We start from the raw sequence: 23,510 nt of genomic DNA, 5'->3' as shown, positions 1-23,510 counted from the left end.
ACTATAATGAAGCACACATGAGTATAAAAGACTATTCTTGCGGTCAAATGGGTTATAAAATAGGGTCAGTCCTGGAAAAGCTCTTGTCTGTGAAATCTCCATTATGCCCCTGACTGCAAAATAAACCACACACCTGATATCCTGGTAGCTTTCTGGTGAACAGTTTGAAAATAATTACAAATTCAATTTCTACATACTATTTTTTCTTTTCACACTTTTTTATTCAGGTCTGAACTTGGGCTCCGGTGCAGTCATTCAAAAATTCTGATCTTCTTTGTGCTTGTGTTCCTTTCTGACTGGTTGGGTTATGCTTTGGGTCGCTGTCATGCCTGCAGATGAATTTCCTTTTCACATTCATCTTACTGGTACAGATGTTTTAATGGTTTTGCACTAATACAATATGACCAGGTATTTATAGCTATTTATAGTACAGTTCTCTTCTTAATTTTATCACCATGCTTCACTATGGGTATGGTGGTGAAACAAGGCTGAATTATTATATAGATTAAATTTATAAAATTATGATATAATTGGAAATGATGAGAAATTTAAACTATTGGAAACTATGGGAACAATATGGACGTTGGCAAGTATGGGAAAATCAAACAGGTAGTAATGATGGGAATATTATACCACTGCAAGGAATATTATACAGGTATGATTGATGGGAATATTATCCAGCTAGTTATGATGGGATTATTATACAATTATGACTGATGGGAATATTATACAGGTATGAATGGTGGGAATATTATACAGGCAGGAATGTTGGGATAATTATACAGGTAATATTATACCATTGAGAAGGATGGGAAAATTAAACTGTCAGGAATTATGGGAATATTATACCAGTTATACAGGTAGGAATGATGGGAATTTTACACAGTTTGGAATGATGGGAATATTATACAGGTGGGAATGATGGGAATATACCACAGGTAGAAATTATGGGAATATTATAAAGGTAGGAATGAGGGGAATAATATACCTTTGGAATGGATGGGAATATAATACTGTTGGGAATATTGTACAGTTTGGTATGACGGAATATTCTTTCAGGAATGATCAATGATTATAGACTTTGGAAATGATGAATTTGAATAAATGAATTTTGCCACATGAATTGGGATGATTTGGAGCTTGGATAATTTTTTTTTTTTTTTAGTAAGGATTTTGTCTAGCTGCCCTAGGCCACAGCATGGACACATAAAGAACGGGATAAAATGCTGCCACATGCAGAGAGTAATCAGTACTTGTCAAATATTCCTGCAGCTCCTTTAATATTGCCGTAGGTCTTTAGTAATCTGTAAGCTTTTGTCTTGTCCGGTTTTTTTTTTACATCCTGATTAATAATAATTCACTGTTATAAGTCGCTTTGCAAAAATAAAAAATGCATAGTATTTATATTAAAAATAATAAAACAAAACCTGTAAAATTAGGAGTGGGAGAAAACCAGAAGCAGGAGATAAAGAAGGCGAATAAACCATTTCCTCACCTCTGGCATGTTATACATCAAAAAATCTAATAGCGAAAGAAAAAGAGTGTAAAGTGTCTTGTCTTCTCATTATCCTCTGTGCCACGGTGTTTAAATAATACTTACTGGATTACACTTTACAACCTGCAATCTTTTATGTTAAGTGCAAACAGGCCGCATTAAAGCATTAAAGCATTCCCACTGCATACAATTATCACAGCGAGATTTGGAACGTCTCGTGAATAAAAGCAAGTTGCTGGCTGCTTTACTTCCAGCTTAGTGTCCTCCGAGGTGTACAGCTTATGGACTCGTAATAAGGACTTAATTGTTCTTGATGTGTTTAACACCCTGTCTGAAACTCACACTAGAGGCCTTACACACATTCAGGACATGAAGAGGAATGAAGCATCGCTGATCACGTTACAGGAGCCGGTTAGAGACGCTTTCATTTCTCTTTCCCACTTGAGTTACCTGCTTTATTATAGAGACACAACATGAGGGTTAAGGTAGCTACATATATGGAATTGGAAAGGGAATGACTGGAATGAAGTCCTGTGGAAGACCAAATGGGGCATTTTTGTCTCAAAAACATATAAAAGACAGAGAACATCAAACATGGAGGTTGAAGCTTGGGGTTGTTTTGGAGCAGGGAAGATTGGAGACTTATTCTGGGAAGTAAAAAGAACCAACATGGCAACTATTCTATACTTCAAATCTATGCATTTCCATCTGGGCTGAAACGTAAGTCTGAGCTGTATAAGTGTTATTTAGAGAGGAAACAGTCGTCTGGAGTGATACCTATGATGGAACGACCTGCCCAGTCACCTCACCTAAATCCTATTCAACTGCTCTGGGATGAAGTGGATGCATGGCGAAGTATTTCATCTGAATGTTTGGAGAAACAAAGAGTCCGGATCCCGAGAGTGTGTAAAGCTGGTACTCATGCTGATGGAGGATTTTTTATGGAAATAAAGTCTGGATATTTATAGATTTGTTTAGTCAAAGTAAATCTTTATGGTGTTACGTCTCTTAAAAACAATACAAGACTTGGGTTTCCACACTTTTAACAGTTTTTTGAAAGAGTTCCATGCCTTGTTTATGATTTCCTGTAGCTCCGCCTCTTATATAGACCCCACCTCTAATCTTATAAATCCATTCAAAGTTGTATTTCTTGAGCACTTTGAGAGTCTGATATTTGGTGCTGAGACCTGAGATGTTGTATGGTTTAGAGACAGTGGCATTGAGTAAAAGACAGGAGGTGGAGCTGGAGGTAGCAGAGCTGAAGATGTTGAGATGTTCGTTGGGAGTGACGACGATGGACAGGATTAGAAATGAGTTTATTACAGGGACAATGCATGTTGGACATTTTGGAGACAAGGTGAGGGAGGTCTAATTGAGATGGTTTGGAAATGTGCAGAGGAGGGACATGGGGTATATCAGTAGGAGAATGCTGAGGATGGAGCCACCAGGAAGGAGGAAAAGAGAAAGACCAAGGAGGAGGTTTATGGATGTGGTGAGGGAAGACATGCAGGTAGTTGGGGTGAAAGATGGGGGGTGTGGAGACGGATGATCCGCTGTGGCGCCCCCTAATGGGAGAAGCTAAAAGAAGAAGAAGACTTTGAGATTCTGATATTTACCAAACCCCCTGTCGCTCCTTTATCACAGGTGCAGACCTGCGAATAGTCCGAGTTATTCGGCTGAACAAAGGGCTGATTAATTGAGCTTTGATTGAGAGGTGAAAGCTGTTCTCGGTGATTCCTCTGCTCGTTTCACACCGTTACTCAGCAGTCATGTTGTTTTGCTTTTATCAGTAGGAACATCTCTAATTACTGCACATTCATTAGGCCTCTGATTAGTCCATTTGTCCTTGAAAGGTTTGTTCAGTGACGTCTTATTAACTGCTGCGTCGCTCAGCCGTGCGGTCGGATCCTTAATAAAAAGCCAGCCAGCCGTTTCAATCTGCCTGAACACAAACACTCTCATTTCCGAAGATTTTAGACGCAAATCTCTACAGCTGGGATCTGATTAACATCCCGAACACTCGGCCTGTAATTCATCAGAAACAGCTGCTGTTTGCTAAATTAAATAAACTAAATATAATGTAGATCAATTAATTTAGACTGATTACTGAAAATTAAATAAATAATTCTAACAGAATGAAACAGTTATTTTTTTTGCTTTTCAGTTTATAAATCATGATGTCGCCTATTTACATGTAGACTGATTATAAATACGAGTAATAGTAGCAGTTTTATTAATTACCCCTAAATAACAATAATAATAATAATTATTATTATTATTTATAATCATGATTATCAAATAATTCATTAATGTATTTAGCATTTTATTAATGTATTCATAATGCATGATATATCCTATTTGCATATAAACTAATTACTAAAACAGTATTATAATGCAATTCAATAATTCAATGACATCTCAATTAATTAATGTATGACTAAATTATGATGTAACATTTATATATAGACTGATTATTCAAACTTTTATGAAATGATTAACAAATTATTATAATTATTATTATAAAATGAAGTGACTAGTGAGGAGTGTGTGTTGAGAAGATTGAGGGAGTATTTTGAGTAGCTGATGAATAAGAAAATCAGAGAGAGAGAAGGTTAGAGGATGTGGAGTTGGTGAAGCAGGATGTAGATAGGATTAGTAAGGAGAAAGTGAAAGCAGCGATTAAGAGGATGAAGAATGGAAAGTCGGTTGGACCAGATGACATACCGGTAGAGGCGTGGAGATGTTTAGGAGAGATGGCAGTGGAGTTTTTAACCAGGTTGTTCAACAAGATTCTGGAAGGTGAGAGGATGCCTGAGGAATGGAGAAGGTGTGTGCTGGTACTGATCTTTAAGAATAAGGGATATGTGCAGACCTGCAGTAACTACAGGGGAATTAAGTTGATCAGTCACACCATGAAGTTATGGGAAAGAGTAGTGAAAGCCAGGCTGAGAGAAGAGGTGACCATCTGTGAGCAGCAGATGCATTATTGCTCTGATAATGTTGATGAAGAAGTATAGAGAAGGTCAGAAGGAGTTGCATTGTGTGTTAGTGGATTTAGAGAAAGCGTACGACAGGTTGCCAAGAGAGGAGTTGTGGTATTGTATGAGGAAGTCAGGTGTGTCAGAGAAGTATGTGAGGGTGGTGCCGGACATGTATAAGGACAGTGTGACAGCAGTGAAGTGTGCAGTTGGAACGACAGACTGGTTCAAGGTGGAGGTTGGACTGCATCAAGGATCGGCTCTGAGCCCTTTCCTGTTTGCAGTGGTGGTGGACAGGTTGACGGACGAGGTCAGACAGGAGTCTCCCTGGACTATGATGTTTGCGGATGATATTGTGATTTGTGGTGAGAGTAGGGAGCAGGTTGAGAAGAGCCTGGAGAGGTGGAGGTACACGCTGGAGAGAAGGGGAATGAAAGTCAGTAGGAGTAAGACAGAGTACATGTGTGTAAATGAGAGGAAAGGCAGTGGAGGGGTGCCGTTGCAGGGAGAAGAGGTGGAGAAGGTGGAGGAGTTCAGGTACCTGAGGGTCAACAGTGCAAAGTAATGGAGAGTGTGTTAGAGAAGTGAAGAAAAGAGTGCAGGCAGGGTGGAGTGGGTGGAGAAGAGTGATAGCAGGAGTGATTTGTGATAGAAGAGTATCTGTGAGAGTGAAAGGGAACGTTTATAGGACTGTGGTGAGACCTGAGATGTTGTATGGATTAGAGACAGTGGTATTGAGTAAAAGACAGGAGGTGGAGCTGGAGGCAGCAGAGCTGAAGATGTTGAGGTTTTTGTGAGAAGTGACAACGATGGACAGGATTAGAAATGAGTTTATTATAGGGACAGCGCATGTAGGACGTTTTGGAGACAAGGTGAGGGAGACGAGATTGAGATGGTTTGGACATATGCAGAGGAGGGACATGGGGTATATCAGTAGGAGAATGCTGAGGATGGAGGAGGAGGTTCATGGATGTAATGAGGGAAGACATGGAGGTAGTTGGTGTGAAAGAGGCAGATGAAGAGGACAGGGGGTATGGAGACAGATGATCTGCTGTGACGCCCCCTAATGGGAGCAGCTAAAAGAAGAAGAAGAATATAAAATGAAGAAAAGAATAATGATTAATGTATTCAATTGTTCGTTTATTGTATGTGATGCAGCCTATTTCTTTTTTATTTATAAAATAATATAAAATTCATTAATTTTAAAATATGATGGATACTTATACAAATTGATACAATTACTAAAACATTATTATCGCTGTGGTGAATAATTATGATCTATTAATATTATTATGTATTAATAATAATTTATTCTAGTGTTGTTACACACTAGCATCTGCTATTATGGTGACCTTTTTCCTTTTACAGTTTCCCATAATTTGGTCTTTTGTCAATTATTTGGAGCAATGATGAATATTGGAAATCAGGAATGTGGCATAAAGACATGACTGTTGCTCTGATTGACAGAAGAGAGTAACGCCATCACTCTCACCCTGAGAGCACATACTATTTGTATTATAAGTGGTACGTTGGGGGTGTGTTGCTACGGCAACACTGTGACAGATCAGAAATAGGCTTGTTGAACATGTCATTATTTGTTGTAATTGCATTTGGAGTATAGAATCCATTGACACCAGGTTTTTTTCCCCACGTCATGATTTTCCCGTCTGTCCCTCCATCCATTCATCAATCCTTTCTTCTTTCCATCCATCCATCCATCCATCCATCCATCCATTCATTCATCAATACTTTCTTCTTTCCATCCATCCATCCATCCATCTATTTATCAATCCTTTCTTCTATCCATCCATCTATCCATTCATCAAACCTTTCTTCTTTCCATCCATAAATCCATCCATTCATCAATCCTTTCTTCTTTCCATCCATCCATCCATCCATCCATCCATCCATCCATCCATCCATCCATCCATTTCTGTTTTTTTTCCATTTATTAAATTCATGTTCTTGTTCAAAATATATTTATATATCATTTGTGTCTGTGCATCAGCTCAGATGGTCTCCTTTTTCACTTCTTGCATTATCCACTGGTGTCAGGTTCTCTGGAAAAAAGACTATAGAGAGGTGGGAGGTGGAAGGTGGGAGGTGGGTGGTTCTCCAGGAGGACCAGACTTGGAAACCCTAGATCTACATAAACATCTCACACTATCATAAAACCTGGAAAAAAATAAAAACAATGAAATAATTAATGATAATGTATAAGTCCTAAAATACCATACATTATAATATTTTTTTTCTTTCTTGATTTTCTTGTGATCACAACCTCATTTTTTGTGATCTTGACGCACATTGTTTCCTCCTGAGCACGAGGTGGTTTTTCGCGAGAAGATAAAGTCGCGATCACGACAAAACTCGTGTTGAGGTCATGGGAAAACGAGAAAGTAAAAAAAATTAAAAATTAAAAAACTAACAAAAAAAACATGATGCATGGATTCATTTTGTTAATGCAGGGCTCTTTTATTTATACACAATAAAAAAGAATTAAAAAAGAAAAAAAAAAAAGAAAAAAAAAAAAAAGATTTGTAAAATTCTCAAGGATTCTCAAGATGTTCGGTCGTATTCAGTGAGGTATAAATGCCGTAATGGAAATAAGATCAAGAGATAAATTCAAACAAACAAACAAACAAACAAACAAATGTAACAGTAAATGGTTAAAAATGGCAACCTTTGTTGACTGTGGTATCAGAGGAACAAAACACTTCAGGACTTGATGTTACATGACAATAAGATGTTGTTGACCTCCACATGCTCCTGAGATACCAGTGATCCTCTTTTTTGCCTTCCTGGGGATGGAAACCATTTGCTCCAGATGAGGATGGTTCCACCTGACCAAGCTAAAGATCCACAAGGTTTCTGTAAAGGGTTAAACTGAAGAACCAAGCAGAGGAATGATTCGCTATAATGGCTCTGGGGCTACGATTATCATGAACAGTTTTGCACACACAGAGATCATTTGATAATGGATGGACATTAGGTGAAACCCAGTGCTGAGTCTGGTTCCTCTCAACCTACTGATGATGTCTCAAGGAGTTTTTCTTTGCCGCTTTCAACCCTGTCTCACACGTTAGGGATAAACGTATAGGGAACAAACGGAATCGTATACAAACGTTAATGCCGTGAACTTTGCGGTCACGCCAGTGCTTCACACCATGACACAGTTTTATTTTCCTACAACAGTATCACAATTTTTTTTTTAAATGCATCACCTTCAAATGTTCGTATTTGAATAGTATTTGTTTTGCAAATAAGTCGAGCTCACCGGCGTTTCAAGAAAAACTTTAGCTGGAAGATCCACCGGTCAGTTCACCTGTAACCTCCTGGCAGAGGCAACCAGGTTTTCAGCTGTTGCGTTTCCCCGCCTCCAAATAGTCAAATCTACCAAATTAGACCACGCCCCCTTGTTATCTGGTGTAGATACCAGTTTCTCAGCCAGCAGGTGGATCTCAGGGGTAAAGTCGTCACGTCACAGAAGTGTTTAATGTGTAACGATGATGTTTTATACAAAGATCACGAACAAACAAGCAAACAAACAAACAGATGCTAAAAAAAACTGTTTTATTTCTTTGAGTGTGTGCATGTATTTATGTGTGTGTGTGTGTGTGTGTGTGTGTGTGTGTGTGTGTTGGGGGGGATTTACCCTTCATCCTTGCCATCATGTAAGTGTGTGTGTGTGTGTGTGTAGGATGGTATTAGTCAGTGTTAGATTGACCCTTCATTCTTGTGCATGTGTGTTGTGTGTGTGCATGTGTGTGTGTGTTGGGGATTTACCTTCATCCTTGCCATCATGTAAGTGTGTGTGTGTGTGTGTGTGTGTGAGATTTACCCTTCATCCTTGTGCATGTGTGTTTGTGTGTGTGCATGTGTGTGTGTGTTGGGGATTTACCTTCATCCTTGCCATCATGTAAGTGTGTGTGTGTGTGTGTGTGTGTGTGAGATTTACCTTCATCCTTGTGCATGTGTGTTGTGTGTGTGCATGTGTGTGTTTGTGTGTGTGTGTTGGGGTAATAGGGAGTGTTAACTTTACCCTTGTCTATGTATGTGAGTGTTAGATTTACCCTTCATCTTTGTGTGTGTGTGTGTGTGTGTGTGTGTGTGTGTGTGTGTGTCAGCTCATGTTGCAGTGTGAGTCCTGTAGAGAGCGGTGTTTGGTTTTATAGAGTCGCTTTTATAGAGCGCGCGCTGTACGCCGTACTGTACACGCGAGCGCGCGGAGGGAGGAGCGACTCTCACGCGCCTTTCTCCTCATTCCTCTCTCCGCTTCACGTCCCACCAAGAAGAAGAAGAAGAAGAAGCAGGAAGGAGGAAGAAGGAGGAGAAGAGGAACGAGAAGACGCATGCACACACTCACACACACACATATATATGAATATATAAATATATATATTTATATAGAGAAACACGGACACTGACTTTCTATGTGTGGTGCGTTTATTCACGCGCACTGAAGTGTCGGCACGCCGCGCCCTGAGCCTCGCGCGCTCTCTCTCTCTCTCTCTCTGGATACGATACAGGAACGGAACACGGACACGTCCACGCGTGCGCGGGCGCGCACTTACAGACACACACTCACACACACACACACACACACACATACTCTTACACACACTTTCTTCTGGGTCGTCCTTGCTTTCGTGGAAAAAGAAAACAACACTTGGTCGGACCTTCGCGCGTCGGTGAGTCGATCCTCCTTCTCTTTCCTACTCGCACGCACGCAGGCGCGTGCACGCGCTCGGACGCCCGCACGCACGCGCGTGCACGCTCGAGCTCGTGTTTTTTTTTTTCCTACCCACGCCGTCCGAGGGCACCAGCCCGCCCCCAGGGTCTGAAGGTGGGTCTTTTTTTTGACAGCACCTTAGCATGCATCCCCTAAACTCCTAAACTGGCACGCGCTCTCTCTCTCTCACACACACACACACACACACACGCAAGAGCCGGGCGCGTGATTCCCCCCGGCTCTGTTTGGACTTGCATTTTGGATCGGATGTTATTTCGGAAGCACAGTCTGTATTAGCAAAACAATTCACACACACGTGCGCACGCACGCACGCGCGCGCGGGGGATTTCACGTCTTTTCGGATCTCGTTCTTTATTGATAGATGAGGGTCGATGAAGTAGAGCACGCGCCACGTGCACAAAAAGAGGGGGCGCGTTATGGATCTCTCTCTCTCTCTCTCTCTCTCTCTCTCTCCCCCTCTCACACACACACCCCACAAGGTCAAAGCCCGGGAACGCACTTCCACCTCTAAACAATGTTTCCTAGCACGAGCTGCATCCTGCAACACTTTAAACACACATGCGCGAGCGAGCACGCACACACACACACACACGCCTTCTCACGTGCTGTTTTTGCGTTTGTACACGCTTATAAAACAGGAAAGGGCTGAGCTGAGAGCACGTGATCGGGTTTCACTGCACTATTGACTGTTCTGTGTGTGTGTGTGTGTGTGTGTGTGTGTGTGTGTGTGTGTAAAGGTACAGGGTGTTCCTCGAAAAACTGAAAACACGACTCTGGTATTTGTACACCTGTAGCGTGCACCTGTGTGATGGGCTGGGGTCGTTACAAACCGATGGAGGTGTGTGTGTGTGTGTGTGTGTGTGTGTGTGTGTGTGCTGTTCTTGTTTGTTTTTGTCAACAAGGATTTAAACACCAGGTTGACCACATGCAACACTTTATAACACACACATTTCACTGGTTCAGTATTTAAATCTTGTCGAGTCGAGACACTTTTATAGTTTGTATTCGATTTTATTTATAGTACAGTGTGCAATGTTTAAGCAGTGTGTGTGTGTGTGTGTGTGTGTGTGTGTGTGTGTGTGTGTGTTTGTGTGTGTGTGTGTGTAAATTCCTTTAGTCCAGTCCAGAAGAAACAAAATCTGTCCCAGGACCCAGATGCTTTGCTACCCTTTGCCAGATGTCAGGATGATGAGTGTGTGTGAGGAGTGTGTTTAAGGTGTGTGAGGAGTGTGTGGGGTCAGTTTATCTTTTGTTTTAGTGTTCGGTTCATTCCTTGTATGGGGGTGTTTTTAACATCAAAAATACTCCTATGCACTGTGATTGTGTATGTGTGTGTGTGTGTGTGTGTGTGTGTGTGTGTGTGTGTGTGTGTAGCATCCTTCATGTCCCATTTAATTTATCCGTGTTTCATTTGAAAGTCCAGAGGAGCTTTTTTGCTCACCGTGCTCGTAAACACTGATTATTTGGGTTGCCATACTTTTCCTGTCATCTCGCACACGTCTGTTGGATCTCCTCTCTCTGACCTTTCACCTGCTCCACAACCTCTTTTCTTTTTGCCTTTCATTGAGCTTGTGTGCATTTTCCAACATTTTGAGATCTGATATTAAACACTGGACATGATAATAATATACTTTATAGCAGGCCACTATCGATCTTCTACCCCATGTAAAGTCCTCCTGGAGCTGGCATTGTGCACGGATGTCATGTTTGGAACAGGTTTGGGTCTCCGGGTTCAAAACAAAGGGTAAAGTTCATCAACCACATCCAAAGACATCCTGTACAATTGTGTGCCTCCAAGTTTGTGGTAACAGTTTGGGATAAAACCATGTCAGGCAGGTGTCCCAATACTTTTGGTCCCATATCGATTTGTGATCTGAACAACTGATTTCTATGCCTCTATACAGTACATTTGTGTGTGTGTGTGTGTGTGTGTTTGCATGTCTGTGTGTGTGTGTGTGTGTGTGCGTGTGTGTGGAAATAATATATATCCTGAACACACCTTAGGAAAACATATACACACACACGTCCGGATGTGCGTTTCTAAAGACTTGCCTTTTGCCGCTTTTGCCCCCCAACAAGATAAGATAACAAAAAAACCCATGCTGTGATTGTACGGTCGTCATAGAAACGAGATAAATCCGTGTTCAACCCGTAAATCCCGGGTATATTCCTGTATATTAATATCTGCTGTACAGATCGCACAGTTGATCAATCGGACCGATGTTGACGTGTCGTCTTTATTGAAAGCCGTTAAAGTCGGACATGTGAGACCCGGGGTGGCCTGACGTGACCCGAGCACACGTGACCTCTCCTTGGCTTTCTCCAAGCTATACATAGTGCATGCACTGTGGGAAATCAATTTGTATACGTGTGGAAGTGCGTATACTTCGCTACTGTGTGGTAACAAATGCAGCAGCTCAGTAATGATATGAAGTTAGACAGTCTGTATGTATGACCTGACTATAAGACCTGGCTTTATTAAATAACCTTATGTAGGGTTAATATGACCTGATTATATGATGTGACAATATGACCTGATTATATGACAACCATATGTAGTGTCTATCTAACCTGACTACAGTATATAACGTGACTATATGACCTGACTCTATGATGCATCTATATGATGTGACCTTGTCTAGGGTCTATATAACATGACTATATGATGTGACTATATGATGTGACCTTATGTAGGGTCTATATGACATGACTATATGATGTGACCTTATGTAGGGTCTTTATGACATGACTATATAATGTGACTATATGACTTGCCTTATGTAGGGTCTATATGACATGACTATATGATGTGACTATATGAATTGACCTTATGTAGGGTCTATATGACATGACTATATGACGTGACCTTATGTAGGGTCTATATGACATGACTATATGATGTGACTATATGAATTGACCTTATGTAGGGTCTATATGACATGACTATATAATGTGACTATATGACGTGACCTTATGTAGGGTCTATATGACATGACTATATGACGTGACCTTATGTAGGGTCTATATGATCTGACTATATGATGTATCTATATGATGTGACCTTATGTAGGGTCTATATGACATGACTATATAATGTGACTATATGACGTGACCTTATGTAGGGTCTTTATGACATGACTATATAATGTGACTATATGACGTGACCTTTTGTAGGGTCTATATGACATGACTATATGATGTGACCTTATGTAGGGTCTATATGACATGACTATATAATGTAACCATATAATGTGACCTTATGTAGGGTCTATATGACATGACTATATGATGTGACCTTATGTAGGGTCTATATGACATGACTATATAATGTGACTATATGACGTAACCTTATGTAGGGTCTATATGACATGACTATATGATGTGACCTTATGTAGGGTCTATATGACATGACTATATGATGTGACCTTATGTAGGGTCTATATGACATGACTATATAATGTGACTATGACGTGACCTTATGTAGGGTCTATATGACATGACTATATGATGTGACCTTATGTAGGGTCTATATGACATGACTATATAATGTGACTATATGACGTGACCTTATGTAGGGTCTATATGACATGACTATATGATGTGACCTTATGTAGGGTCTATATGACATGACTATATAATGTGACTATATGACGTGACCTTATGTAGGGTCTATATGACATGACTATATGATGTGACCTTATGTAGGGTCTATATGACATGACTATATGATGTGACCTTATGTAGGGTCTATATGACATGACTATATAATGTAACCATATGATGTGACCTTATGTAGGGTTTATATGACATGACTATATGATGTAACTATATGACATAGCTTTATCTAGGGTCAATATGACATGACTATATGATGTAACTATATAATGATAAATTCTGTTTAACTCTTAAATTCGGTTTAACTGTTAAATGCTTTGAGACAGTGTCCGTTGTGAAAATCGCAATAGAAAGAAACTTGTGACTAAACATGTGCATAATGTGTAGATTATTATTATTATTATTATAAAGACTAGACAAATAGAAACCTGTTTACTCGGTTAGGATCAATGATTTACACCTCTTATTATTTTCAGTATTTGGATTCCTTACTTACCTACCTTTGTTTAGCAAGGGTGGACGATCACATTAAAGGGGAGTGTGTGTGTGTGTGTGTGTGTGTGTGTGTGTGTGTGTTTTGGAGGGTTTTTCTTGTATATAAAAAAAATCCCAAAGCAGTCTAAAAGACAATTCTGACCAATCCCACTTTCTCCTGCATTATAATATCCATGTTTATTATGTAACGAACTGCGCTATAGTTAGAAAATGTAATAATTATTACGGTTAATTGTTTAAGAAATAATAGTTCATATATCCGTGCTGTACTTTCACACCCTGGGAAATGATATTGTTTATATTTCTCAGGTAAAACTATAAGCTTTGGAGTTGAAGTTACAGGAAGTCAGGAAGGAAGCACCTGTGTTTGTGCTGTAGAATGGAAATAATCGACGACTGGATGCACTCGTCACACCGATACAGAAGCCCAAAGATTTCATCAGGTGCGTCAGGGTTGAGGTCAGAGCTCTCTATCAGGAGATCTTCCAATGCAACCCATGTTAAACAGATCTTCATGTGCACATGCTGGAACAGGTTTGGGTCTCCTAGTTCAAGTGAAGGGGAATTTCCGGCTACTGCATCCAAAGACGTCTTGTACAATTGCGTGTCTCTGAGTTTGTGGTAACATTTCGGGGAAGAACCTGGAAAAGTCAGGTGTCCCAATACTTTTGCACAGCTTGTGCATTTAAACGGTGTGTTGTCGGATGCTAACGTGTCAAGCGAGATTAGATTTTATCACTTAGATATAAAGCAAAACGGATTGTATGTACTGTTGACCCTGTGCCTTTGTATTGTTACTGCCTTATCAGGCAAGAGTTTCAGACTTGGAATTTCGAGTTGAGCGACAATTTCCCAATGTAGGAAATGTAGTATTTTTTAACAGTACGGTAAATCGAAGCTTCGGGTGCCTGTACAGGTTCAAGGTTATAAGCCAATCGCCCCTTCATCAAGAACCAAACAAAATGAAAACAACGGAATCAATAAAACGCTTCATAGAAGTGTAGGCAGGGCTTAACATCACTTTACTCTCATTGGCTAGTGAGTTTGAATAGACAGCTTACAGATGTAGAGACTTTAGTGAATTGTGCATGCTGTACAGTTTGTCTCTTTTTTTTTAGACTTTTGTCCATTGAAAAGTAACACCCCAAATATCTGATCTCAAATTTTTGTATTTTGTTGTGGAAACTGTGGAAGTTGACCTACTAAGAATTTAACAATGCTGGGAAATATAAGAGGATGATTGATGACAGGGTTTATAGTCCACTTCTCTCTATTTCTGGAAAAAAAAAACTCTATGTGGTGTGTTTGCACTCGTGGGCCAGGAGGTCGTGTGCTGATAATTACAGTCCTGTTCCAGAACAGAGCAGCTCTGCGGCTTATCAGCAGCCAACGTTTCAAAGTTCAGCCTCGCCGGCTGCCGTCACACACATCCCCAATCTCGTTACGCACTCGGGCAGGAAGGCAGGTTAACAAGCCCCGCTTAACGCACGCAGCTGAATTACACATCCACGCCACACTTCAGCAAACCAGGGACCTTTCCTGAGGGTTAAAAACAGCAGTTGCAATGAAACGAATTCAGCTTGCGTGGAATCCAAACAAATCAGACAGACATTTTTTTATTTTTTACATTTTTTTAATTATACAAGCTTTATAAATTCATGTTAGCTATCAGATACGATCTGGATCCAAGTCGAATATAAAAGAGGAGAAAGGAATAGAAATATTAGGGCTGTAGGACAATATGGCTGTATGATTAGTGGTATTGTGATTAATTGTGCCACTTTTTCCCTGATTTTGTTTTTTATTAAGATGTTTTTAATGAGTTGAATCAGCTGAAATAAATGTTAATTTCATGTTGAAAAGAATGGAATTTTTTTTTACATTTTTTTTTAAATTTACATTACACTGAATCAGTCTGATGATTAGTGTATGATCACAATACTTATATACAGTATAGTATTTATATTTATATATATAAGTAATATGTTTAGCTAATTTCCCGGTTTCTCGCGGATAAAACTTGTAGGGAATTGTTTTTATGTTTAAATAATGAAATTCATTAGTAAAAATATTACTTGATTCTTGCAAATGTTTTCTGTGTGTTTAAAGTGTGTGGGCGGATGATTTACGGCTTAAACAATACAATTTTTTTGGGGTGGCGTCCGTTTCGAATCCGTTTTCCGGATTTGCCGTGTAACCGACGCGATAAACGGGGGATTAGTGTGTATATTTTTTTGGTTCATTTATGAAAATTTTCTATGTATATAATTTTATTTAATCAATTTATTTTGTACCAATTTAATTAATTACTCAATTTAATCAATATAATTAAAAGTGTATTGCGTTTATTTGATTAATTAAATTTTTTTTTTTTAATAAAATATTCAAAAATTCAATTTTTTATATATATATATATATATATATACATGAGAGTTGGACAGTAACAAACTAAATGTAATTTGTTATTGTATTGTAAGTAGATTTTTCGCATATCTGTACTTTTTCTCGAGTATTTCTGCTTGGGGAGATTTTCCCTTTCCCTTCACTACATTTCATCCAGTGTAGCTTTAATCCTATTTTAAAGGACATAAGGATGTAGATGTTGTATGTATCTTATGGCTACTACGATTATCCAAGGAGTTTTATGGTTCTTGGTTCTGAGAGTTTGATCAATTGTGCACAACGTGTTTGTTTAATTGCACAATAAATGCGTTTAGGGTGAAAATTATACCTAAATTAAAGCTCTCAGAAATGTATTTGTGGACTGCTCTGAAAAATATGTCTTTTTCATCCAGTGACGGTAGCTGAAGCAGGGAGAAGCACTTTAAAGCTAAATTGATCAATGGTGGTTGAACGTCAGGTCATGACGTGGTTCATCCCCAGTGTCATTGAAGATAGAACCGCCATTGGCGCTTTGGTGTATCTTCTTAGTTCAACATCAAGCAGAAAATTTAGAGAGGAATAAATGATAAAGAAACCCCAGACTCGAACTCACCACAACACACGTGACCTCATTTACTCATAGACTGTCATTGAAGTCATTGAAAAGAAGGGTTTAAGTTCATGATCATTTCAATAGTAATCGATCAGTGTTTAACTCTCTAAGAGTAAAATTAGAGTCATTTCACATAAAGTGAGTTTATTCAGCAAAAAGCCTTCTGACAAAAATGATTATAGTCATTATATATCATAGTACAGTACATAGTACAGTACATTTGAAGGCAAAAACTTTTGTACTTTTACTCAAATAAAAAATACACAAATTTAAATGGTCCTGTCAAGCAGATAAAACCAGGAACACGATGAATAGGATGTGTGGCTTTGCATGGTTACACGACGTCCAGCTGTTATCACTTAGGGTGTACTCAATTTTGTTGCCAGCTGTATGTTGAGTTATTTACAGATTACAGTAAATCTATACTTCTATACAAACTGCACTTTGACTACACTCAAATATATCCATCTCTATAGTATTGTCCCTTTAGAAGATATACCGTAATTTCCGGACTATTAAGCGCACCTATAAGTATTTGACAAAGTACTAACAAAGTACCACTGAATTTGACAAAGATGTTTATTTTTAACATAAATAAGCCGCAGGTCTACACTGAAACTAATGAACTTTACACAGGCTTTAATGAAAGACAGTGTCTGTTACACGGTGTAACGGGTGAAATATGCTGTGGCTCCTTTAAGAGCAGAGCGGTATTTTGGGAATAGCATGCCGCCGCATTTTTTCGCTATTACTGCATGTGTGCAAGACCGAGGATTATGTCCTTATTATTTTTTGATGCTCATTTCTAATTTTCTTTGACTAACCTATAACGCTGTTGCCAAGAAAAATAAAAAAGCACGAGTTTTGGAAACCTGTCTGTGCTTATATGATTTCTGCAACTGGAGTTAGCGAGCTCTCCCTTCACCCAGACTCAACGCGTTACAACGGCTTGTATCTAAACAGTAGCCTACCAAGAAAGTCATTGTTCACTGTCTTCCTCCTTCCTTTTACAACTATTTCTCTCGGGAGTTTATCTTTTGGCATCGTCGTGCGTTAAAAAAAAACGTTTTTTTTCCTCCTGATGCCGTGCAGCTCAGAACACAGGTGAGGTGCGTTTTTTAGTTTCCGTTCGGAAATTTCATTGGTCTAATGTTATGGGTTCAGTTTTTTGGCTTAAAGTTTGTGAAACCGGGAAAAACCCAGGAAAAATTAAAAAAACATGGGAAAAAAGTAGCGGCTTATAGTCCGAAATATACGGTACTACAATGGTTGCTGAAATGTGAGGGGTGCACTCACTTTTTTGAGATACTCTCTCTCTCTCTCTCTCTCTCTCTTTCTGCTCCCAATACAGTGTGCGAAAGCTTCATGGTATCATTTTGCACTGGACTTTCCGTTCAAACGCCACCAATGTTCCAAATCACCAATCATATCAGCAAAAAATGTCTCTTTGGCTACGGGGTCAAACGAATAAGTGTGTGTTAATTACAGTTGTGTGCAGTGGCGGCTGGTGAAAATTTTCTTAAGTGGGGCTGTGGCACACTGGCACAGCAAACAATTTCAGCAAGCGCTGCAATATGATTTATTGAAATGCTGTATCTGCCCCAGTTGTTTTAAACAGCAAGCACGGAAAGCAAAATAAGGCATTAGCAGAGACGCACCCATATAGCCAGGCCTTTTTGGTGTACCAACGTGAAGAGTCGCTTCGCGTGTACGTCTTCCCCTTTTCGCTTGTCTGCTGTCTGATTAAGAGGTCAGGCTGATCTGGACCCAGTTCTTTTACCTTCAGTTTTTCTGCCAAAGTTCTCTTCTCAAACGGGCATTGGAGTAGAGATTTCATGTCCGGAACTAATTACACCTGAGTCCGCCATTGTCACATTAATTGAAAATCACGCCACTACTGGCCAAGCCCTCATTTGAGCAGTTTGGGGGGACGGAGGGCGGCGCCCTAGCGCCCTCTATTGGCCAGCCGCCACTGGTTGTGTGTTAGTTTTAAATTTTCCACAAAGTAAATACAGCCTATCGTTATCACTCAGGTTCGTGATGATAATCGTGAAATATGGCTTAGCTTCGGTGATGAGTTTACACTATTAGCTTATAGAAAAAGGGGAGGGGCCATCAAATATGGCCAAAATCCTGTTTCAGTGGAAATAAAAAACACGTCTGTAGGTTTTTTTATGGCACTTCAAGACATATACAATAGCAATGGTGTTATAGAAACGATAACCTTTTTGAACGTATCCATAGTCAGGTATACAAGAATACATTATTTAAAAAAAAGCGTTCAAAGCGTTCATTTCAAATCCTCATAAACACCAAACGGTCCCGTCTAGACGTTTTTGACCAGACGTTTGCTCGAACGAATCTCGTTCCGCTCACTTCCTGTCCTCAAATCCTCCAGCTATTCAGTTTAGTTGAGGCTCTTTGATGCTTTGTCGCTCGTCGTTGTCAGGCAGTTGCTTCTGCATGACTGTGGTTTCCTGGAGTATGAGAACCAACACACCCCACACCCCCCCACACACACACGTGGCCTTGAGCGACAAAATAACAACACACAAAGCAGCCGTTTAACCGAGAGCCTGTTCTCGTTCTCGCGCTCGGGGATTATTAAGAGTTTTTTCCTCCCGTTCTGCTCATTTACTCGTGAGTCAGAACTGTAAAATAAAATCAGTGGGCGTGGCTCTGTTTTGAGACAAACAGCATTTACAATTAGAGATCTGAGATCTATAGGCGTTCTATGTAACCACCACGCTTGTCTTTTTTTTTTTTTTAGCTATTTTCAGCAGCTCAAAGCTTCTCACAGTGAAGCGCAACATCATAAAGACCCCCCGGGTATTAAATCTTTTATTACTGTGTGTACGGCTTTGGAAGAAACGATCTGGCGTGCTGTATTTTTATCATCCTGCGGTCTGTTTGAGCCAAACGCTCGGCCGCTTTTTACGTCACTCCGAAAGCACCCTGGTGACTCGTTTTTGGCTGTGAGGGAGAAATACTTAGCGATTTGGCTTTTCCACAATAATACAGAAGGTGCCGTCATTGTGTTTGGTATTAAAACGTATAAAATCGAAAGAAAGTGAGTATAAATTGCTTTATATTTCTACATTACAGCAAAGTTCTTTCGCAGCGATGCTAGGAAGCTGGGGTCAGAACACAGGGTCGGCCATGATACAGCGCTCCTGGAGTACAGAAGGTTAGGGGCCTTGCTCAAGGGCCCCAAAAGTGGCAGCTTGGCAATAGCAGTGCTTCAACCCTCAACCTTCTGATCAGGAAACCAGAGTCTTAACCACTGAGCTCCTACTTCCTCATCTAGGTTGGAATTGAGGTCATTTTGGGCGATTCTATGATTTTATGACCAGGATTACTTCAGTCCTTCTTATACCAGGGTCAAAAAGGTGCTTCAGATTGATTTGTTTATTTGTGTGTATTGCGATTTCACTATACAACATCTACATGTGCTACTCTCAGTTCTGGTAGGTTCACTACTAATATTCACACCAGACGATAGAGTATGCATGTTTTATTACACAATGAAGGCCTTATTTGCTGTTATAATAACCTCCACATCCCTGGACAGATGTTCCAATAGATTTTGTGGAGATTTGTGCTGATTCAGCCACAAGGTCGTTAGTAAACGCAGGTACTGATGTAGGTAAGGAGGTTTGGCAGATCTTCATGGATCTTTGTGCACAGGATTGTGCTTTGTCACGATGGAACAGGTTTGGTTCTCCTAGTTCAAGTGAAGGAAAAATTCATCAAAAGACGTCCTGTACAATTGGGTGCCTTCGGGATTGTGGGAACAGCTTAGGGAAGACCCGCATATGGCTGGAAAAGTCGGGTGTCCCAATACTTTTGCGTATTTATTTCAGATTTGCAGCAAAGTAAAACTGAATCGGGTTTTGTTTTCATTGCGGGTCCTTCTGCACGTCTTAGAGACTTGTGTGAGCCAATGGTGGTCCCTTAAGCAAGGCCCTTTACCTTGAACCACTAAATGCAAATCAGACAGACAGACAGACAGACAGACAGACAGACAGACAGACAGACAGACAGACAGATAGATAGATAGATAGATGGATAGACACAAGTTTATTGTAATTGCATTGTACAGAAACAAAATGCAAAATTGTGACGTCTGGGTCTGAGCATCTCCAAAACTGCAGCTCTTGTGGGCTGTTCCTGGTCTGCAGTGGTGAGAATCTATCAAAAGTGCTCCAAGGAAGAAACAGTGGTGAACCAGCGACAGGGTCGTGAGAACTTACGGCTCCCGATCGTTTTCAACATTCAGTCTTTCCATTCACTCATCCAGACTTCAGTAAATGATGATTATGCAAAAACAAATGAACATTTGAATCATGATGATCAATCGCATTTTATGTTTATTCTTCCAATACTTTTGTTTGTCCTTCTATCACTTCTGTTTTTCGTCACAATGTTTATGTCCTTGTTATTGTTTGGTGTAATATCTCTTTCTCTTATCTTGGCCTTGAGGGTTATTTCTAAGGATCTCAAAAGTCTGCTTCATGCACACACTGGGATAAAAATGGACGGTCTCCAGTTGGCGCATGCACTCTGGTGTACAATAACCTATTTTATCTGACTGAATGTACCCTGGCACAGGGTGTCCTGGATCTTTAGTCATTTTAGTTCTGTTGGACTTCTGATCAGTAGGTCGTGAGTTCAAATCCCAACACCACCGAGTTAATCGAGGCCCTTAACCCTCACCCGCATGGATGTGTAAATGGATATTGGTGTCTGCAAAATGCTGTAACTGCAAGATGTTGGAGTTTTGATAAAAAGGTTGTGAGTTGAATTGCAGCCGAGCTTACGGTTTTCGGGCCCTTGAGCGAGGCCCTTAACCTTTACCTTCAAAGATTTGTAAATGAGAGAAATGGATATTGGTGTCTGGCAAGTCTGTAAATGTAACTCTAAGATGTTGGTGATCAGATTGAAAGGTTGTGTGTTTGAATCCCAGCCAAGTTGCCACTCTGGGGCTCTTGAGCGAGGCCCTTAACCCTCACCTTCTCGGTTGTATAAAGCTGCTCTGGATGAGGCCAATGAAAGATTCGACAATTCGACTTCAGAACCGCTAACTTTAAGAGAATGTGATCTGTACATTTACGATTTACATTCATCCAGATTGTGATCTCATTTATACACCTGAGAACTTCAGGGTTAAGGGCCACACTCAAGGGCCACACTTAAGGGCCACACTTAAAGGCCCAGCACTGATATTGATAGGAGCGTAACACAGTATGTACATGAATCTGCAGGTCAATTCGAGTTCAAATGTCGCATCCATACGGCTGGAAACTTTTTCCGAGGCTCGATAGGAGCGCCGGCGTTCACAAAGCCCACCTCGGTAATTGATTTGCAGCACTCGGGGTCTCCCGGTTCGCCAGACCGCCCTTTCATTTTCCAGCATTCGGAATATTATCTTTAATAACAACTTCAGTAGATAATGTGCACTGAAACGGATGAAGGAAGATTTGGCAGGAAATCAAAAGCCTTTGTGCTAATGGAGGCGTCGCATTCGGACGGTGTGTATGTGTGTGTGTGTGTGTGTGTGTGTGTGTGTGTGTGTGTGTGTGTGTGTGTGTGTGTTTGGGGGTGGGGGGTGGACTAATGAGTTTAGAGAGGAAAAGGGCGCCGGGAAGACGCGTATGTGATTTGTGGTGAAAGGAAGTCTCTCAGGGGTTACGGCTTCACTTTCAGGGAACCAACACGCCCAGTCATCTCTCTTTCTCTCTCTTTTTCTCTTTCTCCTTCTTTCTGGTCTGATCCAGTTAAAGTGTTCGAAATCCTGAAGCCACTGATGTACTCATTTTACATTCCTACATCCATGTCACGTGTTTACGTTTAAAACGCGTTAAATATGTTCAGATTGAAATTGTTAGCGTGCTAATTTAGCAGCTAGCTAGCGCCCATGTAGCGTGATTACATGTAAATGCTAATAAAGCTTGGTGAGATAATATAACAGCCCGGTTTCTGTGTGTGTGTGTGTGTGTGTGTGTGTGTGTGTGTGTGTGTGTGTGTGTGTGTAAATACAAGAATGTTAGTCATTGTGAAATTACACAAGCAGAAGGAGAAGCCACCAAAAGTGTGAACCAGAATCACAAACTGCAACCGAGTAGTTCATTCCCTAATGCTGTTTTACACACACACACACACACACACACACACACACACACACACACACACAAACACTCACACACACACACACACACACACACACACACACACACACACACACACACACACACACACACACACTCACACACACACACACACACACACACACACACACACACACACACACACGAACACACTCAAAATGAAACTGGAAAACAGCATTATTCCTGATACAAACACTGACACTGGAGACTCCTTCCATTATGACCTGTTCTCTTTCTTTCTTTCTTTCTTTCTTTCTTTCTTTCTTTCTTTCTTTCTTTCTTTCTTTCTTTCTTTCTTTCTTTCTTTCTTTCTTTCTTTCTTTCTTTCTTTCTTTCCCCACCCATCTCCTGTTCTTTCTTTCTTTCTTTCTTTCTTTCTTTCTTTCTTTCTTTCTTTCTTTCTTTCTTTCTTTCTTTCTTTCTTTCTTTCTTTCTTTCTTTCTTTCTTCTTTCTTTCTTTCTTTCTTTCTTTCTTTCTTTCTTTCTTTCTTTCTTTCTTTCTTTCTTTCTTTCTTTCTTTCTTTCTTTCTTTCCCCACCCATCTTTCTTTATGTCTTTCTGTCTTTCTTTCTTTCTTTCTTTCTTTCTTTCTTTCTTTCTTTCTTTCTTTCTTTCTTTCTTTCTTTCTTTCTTTCTTTCTTTCCCCACCCATCTCCTGTTCTTTCTTTCTTTCTTTCTTTCTTTCTTTCTTTCTTTCTTTCTTTCTTTCTTTCTTTCTTTCTTTCTTTCTTTCCCCACCCATCTCCTGTTCTTTCTTTCTTTCTTTCTTTCTTTCTTTCTTTCTTTCTTTCTTTCTTTCTTTCTTTCTTTCTTTCTTTCTTTCTTTATTCCTTCCATACAGTTTCTCCAGAAGCAATGTTATAGGAAATGGTTCAATGACGCAATTCTGGCAAACTGAATCAAATCCGGTATTGTCACCATACAACAAAAAAACTAGACACAAGCTCAGCGTCAGAACTTTTACACACACCCCAGTGTAGTGACTGATTGCGACTATGAAAGCACTTTGATT

At 40.0% G+C, this 23,510-nt stretch overlaps 1 protein-coding gene across 2 annotated transcripts in view; it reads left to right on the top strand.

Moving 5' to 3' along the window:
• Positions 1-8,400: 8,400 nt before the first annotated feature.
• Positions 8,401-23,510, top strand: part of thrab (thyroid hormone receptor alpha b) — a 156,278-nt gene continuing 141,168 nt past the window's right edge. The window contains exons 1-2 of one of the 2 annotated variants that reach the window (XM_046852971.1): positions 8,401-9,164; positions 13,646-13,779. The gene's annotated coding sequence lies outside the window, so the exon portion shown is untranslated. The remainder of the gene's footprint in view (positions 9,165-13,645; positions 13,780-23,510) is intronic. The other variant, XM_046852970.1, reaches the window with a different exon arrangement.

The sequence above is a fragment of the Silurus meridionalis genome, chromosome 7 (assembly GCF_014805685.1).
Source record: "Silurus meridionalis isolate SWU-2019-XX chromosome 7, ASM1480568v1, whole genome shotgun sequence".
In the NCBI taxonomy this organism is placed as follows: Eukaryota; Metazoa; Chordata; class Actinopteri; order Siluriformes; family Siluridae; genus Silurus; species Silurus meridionalis.
The sequence above is the reverse complement of the archived record's forward strand: the minus strand, read 5'-3'. Positions and strand labels throughout refer to the sequence as shown.